The sequence below is a fragment of the Platichthys flesus genome, chromosome 22, assembly GCF_949316205.1.
Source record: "Platichthys flesus chromosome 22, fPlaFle2.1, whole genome shotgun sequence".
Classification (NCBI taxonomy): Eukaryota; Metazoa; Chordata; class Actinopteri; order Pleuronectiformes; family Pleuronectidae; genus Platichthys; species Platichthys flesus.
The window spans coordinates 15111447-15124133 of NC_084966.1; the positions used below are offsets into that span (position 1 = coordinate 15111447).

General features: G+C 39.0%; 1 protein-coding gene across 1 annotated transcript in view; it reads right to left on the minus strand.

Annotated features, from left to right (window-relative positions):
• The window catches only part of LOC133933464 (histone H4-like), a 408656-nt gene that overhangs the window by 192424 nt on the left and 203545 nt on the right, over nucleotides 1-12687 (minus strand). The gene's annotated exons all lie outside the window — the stretch shown is intronic.

A 12687-nucleotide genomic window follows, 5' to 3' on the forward strand; every position in this document is an offset into this window, starting at 1 on the left:
ATGAATGTACAGTATGGAGTTATTTCACATTCAAAGTATTGCATATATTATTTAATACACAATGTATTATGTGCAGTACTTTGCCATGGTTGTTTGTAATTAATGAAAAGAGGTCTGTACCTGAAGTCGGTGTTCAATGTGGTTGAATTCCAGTTGTCTCATGCTGGACATGCTAGAGAAAATTTCAACATAAATATACAAATGTGTAAAGTCATACATGTGCCAGGTTAAGTCCTTAACACACTTTAAATGGTAAAAAAGGAAGTGTATTACTTCAAAGTTAAACAGATCATAATCATTTCAGCTTAGGAAATAGTTAGTGTACATCAGCATCAAATTCTCTATTACACTGTCTGTTCTAATAAAGATACAAGGCTATAATTTATTTATATTTAACAGAACAATTCAGTGAAATCTGCCTGAGATTACAATTTAAACAGTGCAGGCAGCAGAACGTTTAGCTTTCTCTGTAAGACATCATAACAATACTCTGAATAAAGAGCTTTGGAAGTTGAATTCCCCTTTAAACATCTGCTCTTAAAATACAGATGTGACTTTAAATACGCACGTTTCAATTGATCACTGTAAGTCTGTTTCAGTAGAATAACTAACTGTGTAACATTGTCAAGTCAAATGCCTTGGCGAGTGAAACCATTTTATAGCAATAGATATCCTGATGGAGCTAATTCACCGGACACACACAGTCTCCTGTCTCAGATTTAACCTCATAAACTAACGCATGCCACTGCTGGGCGGACCTACTCATGTCGGTTCATATCGGTGTGTGTCGGTAATAGTGCCGTTCGCATTAAACAGGAGTTAATGCCCCAGATCGGAGTTCGTATTTAGCCTCCATGCTAACGGACGTTAGCTCGAATGCATGGTACTAAAACACCCTGCGAATCACTTCTACACATCTAAATAAAATACTGAGCTTGACTTACCACAGAAACGGGAGCGCAGACGTCTTTAACGTGTCCGTCAGCAGAACAAGCAAAACATCAAACTGTGTTATTCATCCGATACTGAGTGGGAGGTTTCGAAAGTCTCGAGTTGTGTTCAATGACACAGGAAAAAGTAAGGAGAAGGGAGGGCGCAGCTCACTGTGACGTCACGTAAATTTCAAACCACTATATCGCTTATTATAGCGATATAGAGGTAGTTACGAAAAAGTTCACCCCCTCAGAGTTTTAATGAAGGAAGAACATAGCGATTGAGACTAAAACCAAAGTTTGAATAATGCTGTAAACAGGTTTAATTCTACTCTAAAATTGGGCATTTTAACATGGGATTCAATGGGACTCTCTCCGACGAGCTGATGAACTTTCAAGCCATGCCATTAATAAACCGCATGATAAAAAGTCACAATAATCTTATGGCTACATTATCAATGTCTTGAGACCCATTAAACAAAGTTTGACATGGTTTTGCATATTGGATGAGCAGGAATACATCAGAGTGTCAGCTATACATTTCCTGCTGCCACCAGGGGGCGCTGTCATTTTAAGTCACGATTTCTGTATAGATGTCTTCATATCGCAACTATTGTCTTATGTGTCTAGTTTGGACTTGATTAGACAAAATATGTCCAAGATACAGAAGCTCGTGTTTTAGTGCGTTTCACCGAAGTCTCATCAAACTTTAGCGCCACGCCACAATCACACGGTTTGACGAAAAGTCGATCTTTCAATAACTTTAGATCTTCATTTTGTTGTGATGACAGTCGTCTAAATATTAAGTTGATTTGATAAAAGCTGTACGACTAGTATATAAAAACATAAAACGTGACAAAAACAAGACTTTTCCTGCTGTCACCAGGGGGCGCTGTCACTTTAAGTCACGATTTCTGTATAGATGTCTTCATATCTCTACTCTTGTCTTATGTGTGTAGTTTGGACTCGATAGGACAAAATAAGTCTGAGATATAGAAGCCCGTGTTTTGATGGCGTTTAATCAAACTTTAACGCCACACCACGGTCAGACGGTTTTGCTAAAACGTAATCCTTCAATAACTTTAGATCTCCAATTTGTTGTGATGACGATCGTCTAAATTTGAAGTTGATCTGATGAAAGCTGTACGACAAGTACATCAAAGAAAAAATATGGAATATGACCAAAATGGCCACTAAAGTCAAACTGGCGGGCTTCCTGTTGCGTTATTCATAATGCACTGATGGACTTTTTTGTGCATCTAGTCATGATACACAATAATCTTTGTTTTTTTTGAGGATCGGTGAATGCTAAATGAGGGGCTTTTCCGTAGGTGGCGCTCTTTAGCCATTTTGCCACGCCCTTTTCAAAATACTCCAGAATACGTAATTTTACGCCGCCTTCGAATTTACTGCAAACTCCTACAACTTTTTGAGCACATTAAAGCCCTCAAAAAGCCAATTCATTTAAGCTAAGAAAAATAATAATAATAATAATAATAATAATCATTTCAATTTCAATAGGGCCTCCCACCGATTTCGGTGCTCGGGCCCTAACTAGGGCTACGTTGTAGCACTAACGGGCCCGAGCACAGGCAATTTCAAGTCTGTTGCGGTCGGGGAAGAGAGAACGTTCGATGACCAAGCGCTCGTCTCCACATTGCCTGCGTTTGCCCTGTGCGGCAAGGAAGATCGCTCCACTTCTTCTGGCCAGCCGCTGGTGCTGAACTAGAGGTAAGTAACCTTGAAACTATCCAACATAACCTATTGCTTTATCTATCATCATATGCTTACATGCCTCAAGTTTTTTGTAATATGTAATTGTTATAAAAGTTACCGTTTATTTATCACGTCTAATGAACAGATTGAAGCAAGATAACTCGACAGTCTTGTTTTGGTTGTGACATTATTTTTTTTAATGAGTTACTATCAATACGCTACACGTGTACGTTTCATGTGATAGTAACTGTTTCACCAATATTCTGATACAGGATGGTATATCCGCCATTACTATTTTCACATCGTTTATTTAGTCTGTCATGGAGTTGTAGAGTGAATTAGACAGTAGTGATAACATTATAATGTCCACACATCAGTGTTGTAAACACTTCTCCAATTAATTATATAATTATGTTTTCACACTGAGGGAAGTGGAGAGACTTGATGTGGACTGTTATCAACAGCTCTGTGGGAGATCATCACCTTGAATATTACAGATGAGGTAGAAAGACATTTTATCTATGTGTACAATGTTGTATTTCTTTGTCACGTTTTATCAAAAGCGATTTAAAGTATGTGCATTTAACCATTAGGATACAAACCCAGACCCTAGTACATCGGTTCTAGCTGAAATAAGTAGTGCTTCATAAACAACACAAAACATTCATAACAGTACGCTTCTGCTCCTCATTAATGCAGCTCCTGATGTCCCCAGCAGCAACATGGTGGAGATCTGCAGCTTCATGCTGGTCAACTGGAAGACAACTGATTAAGATTAAAAGATTAAGATTAAAATCCATTTATTCATCCCAAACACATGCACAGACATGCAAAGGCACACTCATGCAGGTAGGGAAATTTAATCGCTGCTTTTTACCCATCTGGTGCAGGACACACAGAGCAGTGAGAAACCATGTATGGCGCTCGGGGGAGCAGATGTTGGGGGAGTGAGGTGCCTTGCTCATGGGCACTAGAGAGGGTAGGGAGACTCTTGGATTTTTGGACAGATCAATCCAGGTTCGACTTTTGTTGTCTCTCCATGGAGTCGAACCAAAGACGAACCAGAGACCTTCTCTGCCCATAGTCCAAGTTTCTGCCACTCGACCACCGCCTCTCCTCATGCATCATCAAACTAGTAATCTACACATCACTCCATGCGTTGCTCCCTTAACTACAGATGGCCTGCGAATGTCATGGAGTTTTACAGTGAATTAGACAGTTTAGCTATGATTTTAATCTCCACACATCAGTGTTGTAAACAGTTCTCAAATTAATTATAGAATTATGTTTTCACACTGAGAGAAGTGGAAAGACTTGATTTGGACTGTTATCAATAGGTCTGTGGGAGATTATCACCTTGAATAGTACTGATGAGGTAGAAAGACATTTTATGTATTTGTACAATGTTGTATTTCTTTCAGCACTTTTATCAGAAGGGACTTAAAATATGTACATTTCACCATGAGGATATAAACCAAGACCACAGTACAACAGTTCTATCTGAAATCTGTTGTGCTTTATACACAACACAAAACATTCTTTAACAGTGCGTTTTTTCTCTTCATAGATGAAGAACTGCAGCACCTGATGTCCTCAGCAGCAACATGGTGGAGATCTGATTTGAAACACTTTAGATAAGAACCCAGTGTTTTATATTTCTGCTTTGCCATAAGAGACAGAACATGGTCATCACAGCTGTGTCCTTCAGGCTCGTCTGTCCCTAATAAAATGATAGGAAACATGAAAGTGATCGTCATTATTGTAGAGGAAGAGTTACATATGAACAAAGTGTGTAATCTTACTTTCTGTGGATATTCAACTGTGTATTTGAATATGCTTTTGGATTAAAACGTGCACTACCATGACAATGAATGTTTTTAATGGAGCTATTTCACATTAAAAGTATTGCATTATAATTTAATACATTATGTATTATGTGCAATACTTTGATTGTTTTTAAGTAATGAAATCAGGTCTGTACCTGGAGTCAGTGTTCAGTCTGGTTGGATTCAAGTTGTGTGTCAAGTTGGACCTTCTAGAGGAACATGAAACCAATACACAGATATGTAAAGTCATACATGGGCCAGGTTAAGTAATTAACAGACTTTTAAATGGTAAAAATAAAATATTAGTTCAAAGTTAATCAGAGCATAATCATTTCAGATTAGGAAATAGGTAGTGCATATAAGCCCACAACTCTGTATGACACTGTCTGTTCTAGTAAAGGTACAAGGCTATGACTTACTCATATTTAACAAAAGAATTCAGTGAAGTCTGTCTGAGATTAACGATTTAAATACTGAAGGTGGGAGACACGGTTATTTTTCACTGTAACACGTGACAGGACATCAACACCGTGACTCTGAATAAAGAGCCTTAAAAGACGTAGTGCTCCTTTGAACAGCTGCTCTTACAATGTGTAGCAAGTGCTAAATCTCCATTAGTATAATAGTAACAAAAATCACCCTTTACATAATTGAACATATATTTTCCATGTGAACCCCTTTAACACAGTTCAATTCAGGAGCAAAATATAATTCATACAGTATTTATTAGAGCTAGTATTAGTAAACAGATCAAACAAATGCAGTACAACACATCACACATCCACAGTGTCTCTTTTGCTTATCATCACAGTCAGTCAGAAGTGTCCGTTTAACTTACGTAGCAGTTGAGAGATGCTTCGTTGGAGCTAGCAGGAGCTAGCTCATAGCCAGTGCTGCTGTTGAGAGCGGCAGAGTTCACACAGGAAAAGACACAACGGGAGAGGGGACAAAAACCTTTGAGTCCCACACTCTAACCTGCTGAGCGAACAACGTCCACAGTGACTCCGCCGCCGTCCTCTCATCCAGACTCGCCAACCGTTCTCCGGTTCTTCGTGATACACAGCTCCGCAGCTTGTGACGACGTAACTTCTTTCAGAGTCTCATGAGGCGTTCACTTGCAGCTGTGTTAAATGCAGCTTCGTTTGTCATGGCGAGTTGAAGAAGTCTGCTGCAAAGCTATGAATAATCCGCATGATGAAAACTCACAGCAATGTTATGCCTACATTATCAATATATTGAGACCCATGTGACACAGTTTGACATGGTTTAGCAAAGTGAATGAGGAGAAATTCATCCAAGTGTGAGACGTAACAAACCGAAAGCGGTCTCATGCTGCGTTCAGGGTAACTCTGTTAAAATGGGATTCATTGGTCATGGTGAGCTGATGAACTTTGATGCCACGCCATTAACAATCTGCATGATGAAAAGTCACAATAATGTTATGCCTACATTATCAATATCTTGAGACCAATTTGACACAGTTTGACATGGTTTAGTAAAGTGGCTGGAGGGAAATACATCAAAGAGTAAGATGACCAAAACAAGACATTTCCTGATGCCACCAGGGGGCGCTTTCCTTTTAAGTCATGATTTCTAGGTAGATGTCTTCCGGTCGCGACTCTTGTCTTATATGTGTAGTTTGGAGTCGATTGGACAAAATATGTCTAAGTTACAGAAGCTCGCTTATATTGGCGTTTAGTCGAACTTTAAGACCTCACCACGGTCACACGGTATGATGAAAAGTTTAAATTCTGATAACTTTAGATCTTCATCTTGTTTTGTAGAGTCTCATCTAATTTTTAAGTTGATCTGATGAAAGCTGTCTGAGTAGTACATAAAAACATAACACGTACCAAAACAAGACATTTCGCGTTACCACCAGGGGGCGCTGTGATTGTAAGTCACAATTTCTGCACCCATGTCTTCTGGTGGCGACTCTTGTCGAATGTGTCTAGTTTGGACTCAATTGGACAAAATATGTATGAAATATGGAAGCTTGTGTTTTGATGGCGTTTCATCAAACTTTAACGCCACACCACGGTCAGACGGTTTTGCTAAAACGTAATCCTTCAATAACTTTAGATCTCCAATTTGTTGTGATGACGATCGTCTAAATTTGAAGTTGATCTGATGAAAGCTGTACGACAAGTACATCAAAGAAAAAATATGGAATATGACCAAAATGGCCACTAAAGTCAAACTGGCGGGCTTCCTGTTGCGTTATTCATAATGCACTGATGGACTTTTTTGTGCATCTAGTCATGATACACAATAATCTTTGTTTTTTTTGAGGATCGGTGAATGCTAAATGAGGGGCTTTTCCGTAGGTGGCGCTCTTGAGCCATTTTGCCACGCCCTTTTCAAAATACTCCAGAATACGTAATTTTACGCCGCCTTCGAATTTACTGCAAACTCCTACAACTTTTTGAGCACATTAAAGCCCTCAAAAAGCCAATTCATTTAAGCTAAGAAAAATAATAATAATAATAATAATAATCATTTCAATTTCAATAGGGCCTCCCACCGATTTCGGTGCTCGGGCCCTAATAATAATAATAATAATCATTTCAATTTCAATAGGGCCTCCCACCGATTTCGGTGCTCGGGCCCTAATAATAACTAGGGCTACGTTGTAGCACTAACGGGCCCGAGCACAGGCAATTTCAAGTCTGTTGCGGTCGGGGAAGAGAGAACGTTCGATGACCAAGCGCTCGTCTCCACATTGCCTGCGTTTGCCCTGTGCGGCAAGGAAGATCGCTCCACTTCTTCTGGCCAGCCGCTGGTGCTGAACTAGAGGTAAGTAACCTTGAAACTATCCAACATAACCTATTGCTTTATCTATCATCATATGCTTACATTCCTCAAGTTTTTTGTAATATGTAATTGTTATAAAAGTTACCGTTTATTTATCACGTCTAATGAACAGATTGAAGCAAGATAACTCGACAGTCTTGTTTTGGTTGTGACATTATTTTTTTTAATGAGTTACTATCAATACGCTACACGTGTACGTTTCATGTGATAGTAACTGTTTCACCAATATTCTGATACAGGATGGTATATCCGCCATTACTATTTTCACATCGTTTATTTAGTCTGTCATGGAGTTGTAGAGTGAATTAGACAGTAGTGATAACATTATAATGTCCACACATCAGTGTTGTAAACACTTCTCCAATTAATTATATAATTATGTTTTCACACTGAGGGAAGTGGAGAGACTTGATGTGGACTGTTATCAACAGCTCTGTGGGAGATCATCACCTTGAATATTACAGATGAGGTAGAAAGACATTTTATCTATGTGTACAATGTTGTATTTCTTTGTCACGTTTTATCAAAAGCGATTTAAAGTATGTGCATTTAACCATTAGGATACAAACCCAGACCCTAGTACATCGGTTCTAGCTGAAATAAGTAGTGCTTCATAAACAACACAAAACATTCATAACAGTACGCTTCTGCTCCTCATTAATGCAGCTCCTGATGTCCCCAGCAGCAACATGGTGGAGATCTGCAGCTTCATGCTGGTCAACTGGAAGACAACTGATTAAGATTAAAAGATTAAGATTAAAATCCATTTATTCATCCCAAACACATGCACAGACATGCAAAGGCACACTCATGCAGGTAGGGAAATTTAATCGCTGCTTTTTACCCATCTGGTGCAGGACACACAGAGCAGTGAGCGACCATGTACGGCGCTCGGGGGAGCAGATGTTGGGGGAGTGAGGTGCCTTGCTCATGGGCACTAGAGAGGGTAGGGAGACTCTTGGATTTTTGGACAGATCAATCCAGGTTCGACTTTTGTTGTCTCTCCATGGAGTCGAACCAAAGACGAACCAGAGACCTTCTCTGCCCATAGTCCAAGTTTCTGCCACTCGACCACCGCCTCTCCTCATGCATCATCAAACTAGTAATCTACACATCACTCCATGCGTTGCTCCCTTAACTACAGATGGCCTGCGAATGTCATGGAGTTTTACAGTGAATTAGACAGTTTAGGTATGATTTTAATCTCCACACATCAGTGTTGTAAACAGTTCTCAAATTAATTATAGAATTATGTTTTCACACTGAGAGAAGTGGAAAGACTTGATTTGGACTGTTATCAATAGGTCTGTGGGAGATTATCACCTTGAATAGTACTGATGAGGTAGAAAGACATTTTATGTATTTGTACAATGTTGTATTTCTTTCAGCACTTTTATCAGAAGGGACTTAAAATATGTACATTTCACCATGAGGATATAAACCAAGACCACAGTACAACAGTTCTATCTGAAATCTGTTGTGCTTTATACACAACACAAAACATTCTTTAACAGTGCGTTTTTTCTCTTCATAGATGAAGAACTGCAGCACCTGATGTCCTCAGCAGCAACATGGTGGAGATCTGATTTGATACACTTTAGATAAGAACCCAGTGTTTTATATTTCTGCTTTGCCATAAGAGACAGAACATGGTCATCACAGCTGTGTCCTTCAGGCTCGTCTGTCCCTAATAAAATGATAGGAAACATGAAAGTGATCGTCATTATTGTAGAGGAAGAGTTACATATGAACAAAGTGTGTAATCTTATTTTCTGTGGATATTCAACTGTGTATTTGAATATGCTTTTGGATTAAAACGTGCACTACCATGACAATGAATGTTTTTAATGGAGCTATTTCACATTAAAAGTATTGCATTATAATTTAATACATTATGTATTATGTGCAATACTTTGATTGTTTTTAAGTAATGAAATCAGGTCTGTACCTGGAGTCAGTGTTCAGTCTGGTTGGATTCAAGTTGTGTGTCAAGTTGGACCTTCTAGAGGAACATGAAACCAATACACAGATATGTAAAGTCATACATGGGCCAGGTTAAGTAATAAACAGACTTTTAAATGGTAAAAATAAAATATTAGTTCAAAGTTAATCAGAGCATAATCATTTCAGATTAGGAAATAGGTAGTGCATATAAGCCCACAACTCTGTATGACACTGTCTGTTCTAGTAAAGGTACAAGGCTATGACTTACTCATATTTAACAAAAGAATTCAGTGAAGTCTGTCTGAGATTAACGATTTAAATACTGAAGGTGGGAGACACGGTTATTTTTCACTGTAACACGTGACAGGACATCAACACCGTGACTCTGAATAAAGAGCCTTAAAAGACGTAGTGCTCCTTTGAACAGCTGCTCTTACAATGTGTAGCAAGTGCTAAATCTCCATTAGTATAATAGTAACAAAAATCACCCTTTACATAATTGAACATATATTTTCCATGTGAACCCCTTTAACACAGTTCAATTCAGGAGCAAAATATAATTTATACAGTATTTATTAGAGCTAGTATTAGTAAACAGATCAAACAAATGCAGTACAATACATCACACATCCACAGTGTCTCTTTTGCTTATCATCACAGTCAGTCAGAAGTGTCCGTTTAACTTACGTAGCAGTTGAGAGATGCTTCGTTGGAGCTAGCAGGAGCTAGCTCATAGCCAGTGCTGCTGTTGAGAGCGGCAGAGTTCACACAGGAAAAGACACAACGGGAGAGGGGAAAAAAGCTTTGAGTGCGTCCCACACTCTAACCTGCTGAGCGAACAACGTCCACAGTGACTCCGCCGCCGTCCTCTCATCCAGACTCGCCAACCGTTCTCCGGTTCTTCGTGATACACAGCTCCGCAGCTTGTGACGACGTAACTTTTTCCAGAGTCTCATGAGGCGTTCACTTGCAGCTGTGTTAAATGCAGCTTCGTTTGTCATGGCGAGTTGAAGAAGTCTGCTGCAAAGCTATGAATAATCCGCATGATGAAAACTCACAGCAATGTTATGCCTACATTATCAATATATTGAGACCCATGTGACACAGTTTGACATGGTTTAGCAAAGTGAATGAGGAGAAATACATCCAAGTGTGAGACGTAACAAACCGAAAGCGGTCTCATGCTGCGTTCAGGGTAACTCTGTTAAAATGGGTTTCATTGGTCATGGTGAGCTGATGAACTTTGATGCCACGCCATTAACAATCTGCATGTTGAAAAGTCACAATAATGTTATGCCTACATTATCAATATCTTGAGACCAATTTGACACAGTTTGACATGGTTTAGTAAAGTGGCTGGAGGGAAATACATCAAAGAGTAAGATGACCAAAACAAGACATTTCCTGATGCCACCAGGGGGCGCTTTCCTTTTAAGTCATGATTTCTAGGTAGATGTCTTCCGGTCGCGACTCTTGTCTTATATGTGTAGTTTGGAGTCGATTGGACAAAATATGTCTAAGTTACAGAAGCTCGCTTATATTGGCGTTTAGTCGAACTTTGAGACCTCACCACGGTCACACGGTATGATGAAAAGTTTAAATTCTGATAACTTTAGATCTTCATCTTGTTTTGTAGAGTCTCATCTAATTTTTAAGTTGATCTGATGAAAGCTGTCTGAGTAGTACATAAAAACATAACACGTACCAAAACAAGACATTTCGTGTTACCACCAGGGGGCGCTGTGATTGTAAGTCACAATTTCTGCACCCATGTCTTCTGGTGGCGACTCTTGTCGAATGTGTCTAGTTTGGACTCAATTGGACAAAATATGTCTGAAATATGGAAGCTTGTGTTTTGATGGCGTTTCATCAAACTTTAACGCCACACCACGGTCAGACGGTTTTGCTAAAACGTAATCCTTCAATAACTTTAGATCTCCAATTTGTTGTGATGACGATCGTCTAAATTTGAAGTTGATCTGATGAAAGCTGTACGACAAGTACATCAAAGAAAAAATATGGAATATGACCAAAATGGCCACTAAAGTCAAACTGGCGGGCTTCCTGTTGCGTTATTCATAATGCACTGATGGACTTTTTTGTGCATCTAGTCATGATACACAATAATCTTTGTTTTTTTTGAGGATCGGTGAATGCTAAATGAGGGGCTTTTCCGTAGGTGGCGCTCTTGAGCCATTTTGCCACGCCCTTTTCAAAATACTCCAGAATACGTAATTTTACGCCGCCTTCGAATTTACTGCAAACTCCTACAACTTTTTGAGCACATTAAAGCCCTCAAAAAGCCAATTCATTTAAGCTAAGAAAAATAATAATAATAATAATAATAATAATCATTTCAATTTCAATAGGGCCTCCCACCGATTTCGGTGCTCGGGCCCTAATAATAATCATTTCAATTTCAATAGGGCCTCCCACCGATTTCGGTGCTCGGGCCCTAATAATCTTTTCAATTTCAATAGGTCCTCTCACCGATTTCGGTGCTCGGGCCCTAACTAGGGCTACGTTGTAGCACTAACGGGCCCGAGCACAGGCAATTCCAAGTCTGTTGCGGTCGGGGAAGAGAGAACGTTCGATGACCAAGCGCTCGTCTCCACGTTGCCTGTGATTGTGAATTGCGGCAATATCGCTTCACTTCCTGTAGTCAGCAGGTGGCTCTATGAATTAGAGGTAAGTAACCTTAAAACCAGTGTATAAAGTTCTTGAAAGCCATACTTGAGTAAAAGTACAGATATCTTACTTGAAAGTGACTTTGGTAAAAGTAAAAGTCACCCGTCAGAAAATTACTTGAGTAAAAGTCTTAAATTAGCTCATATTAAATGTACTTAAGTATTAAAAGTATCTGGTGTTGAAATTTACTTAAGTATCAAAAGTACAAGTACCAAAATTACAAATCTAAAGTACTTTGTATAGTCTATACAGACAGAAAACTACCAAAAATGTTTCTCCTCAAGATTTATTTCAACTGACTGAAAAATTATAACAATATGCATATAATCTATAATTTTACAAATTTTGAACCCTAGATACTGAGGTTCTAATAGTAATGGACCAGTGCATCTGAACTTCTAGAAACAACAAAGAATCAACACAACAGAATAAACAAGTGCCTCTTGTGTCTGCCTAAGAACATTAATAAACCACAGTATAACAACTAAAACATTCTGTAAATATCACAAAACCTGGATCTTTCATAAGTAGCAGGAGTGATACACAATGCCCCTTCTGATAACTCAGTAACCGGAAACAAGTTCTAGGCACACAAATTAAGATAGTTTCTCTTTTGTTAACAGCTGCACTTTGCTAACTCACTGGACAATCTCGTTTTGCTGCCAAATTTCAGACCGAATAATAAAAGCTGAACTGAACCGAGCTCCTGCAGGAGAACCTGAATCATTATAAAGGGAATAAATGGATGGGGAATGTGCTGGTGTTGA